Source organism: Aotus nancymaae, unplaced genomic scaffold (assembly GCF_030222135.1).
Source record: "Aotus nancymaae isolate 86718 unplaced genomic scaffold, 86718_ANA_hifiasm-v0.15.2.pri h1tg000002l, whole genome shotgun sequence".
Lineage (NCBI taxonomy): Eukaryota > Metazoa > Chordata > Mammalia > Primates > Aotidae > Aotus > Aotus nancymaae.
In genome coordinates this window covers 28218440-28219462 of record NW_026988413.1, presented here as the reverse complement: position 1 = coordinate 28219462, position 1023 = coordinate 28218440, and the positions used below count along the sequence as shown (strand labels likewise).

Below are 1023 nucleotides of genomic sequence, written 5' to 3'. Positions count from 1 at the left end.
GAAGACAGGGTAGGTGTTACCTTTCCCAACCAGCAGATGAAGAAACTGTGTAATTTAACAAACATCACCTATTCAAGAGCGAGCTGTGACAATCTCCTGGGTCCTCGCCTGGGAATCTAATGGGCTTGGAGAATGCTTTTCTGCTGGTCTGATCATGAAGTAAGAAAGAAGGGTAGCTCTGAATTGAGTGCAAGAGATCCCAGATGGGCTCACCAGCCCTGGGATGCCAGGAAAGTGGTGGTTGCCAGAGTTTGGCTTCTTCCCCAGCAGCACCTCCGTGAACTCTGTGGGGAGTCCTGGTGGGGTAACTGGCAGGTCATGGGAAAAACAGATCCTGCCTGGAAGCCCAGGCAGGGGAGTATCTGTGTGGTTCCACAACAAGCTCGAGAGGAACAGGAGCAAACACAAGAGCAAGGGCTGCTGCAGCGCAGTGGCCTGGGCCAGGAGCCAGCCTGGAAGTGGGAGGAGAAAGTTCTAAGAACTGCAAACTGCTGCTGTGGCTGCTGCTGATGTGGCAGGAAGAGCACATCTGGCAAGAGGTAAATGCCAGTGGCTCGTTGGTCTAGGGGTATGATTCTCGCTTAGGGTGCGAGAGGTCCCGGGTTCAAATCCCGGACGAGCCCCACTTTTTCTGTCCAACCCTAACCCTAACCCCTTCCAGGATGGAAGCAAAGAGATGACCTTGTAGTGTGTGGCTAAAGGACCCTGAGGACAAGGTGGCAGTCAATCCCCCCCCCGTTAGCTATGACCTATATGTACCCCATTATTCCCACTGGGGCCAAACTGAGGGGGAGAGGACTGGCAGAGCATCTGGCTGGGCTGCATTTTATTTGGCAGAAAGACAGCCTGTCAGAGAGATCAGGACAAGGCTAGAGCCAGAGGTCAGTATCAGGCAAGCTCTCAGCATAGAACCCAAGCTGTGAAATGCACTGGACTCAAAGTCCAAAAGCTAGGATGACAGTTACAGTTCTGAGTCTCGAAACTTACTTCTCAGAGTTGTTAGGAAGATGAAATCAGAAACTG

At 52.2% G+C, this 1023-nt stretch overlaps 1 non-coding gene across 1 annotated transcript; it reads left to right on the top strand.

The window, feature by feature from the left end:
- Window positions 1–551: 551 nt before the first annotated feature.
- On the top strand, window positions 552–623 carry TRNAP-AGG (transfer RNA proline (anticodon AGG)). Its single transcript has one exon. It is a non-coding gene; the product is annotated as a tRNA-Pro (tRNA).
- The last annotated feature ends 400 nt before the right edge of the window (window positions 624–1023 follow it).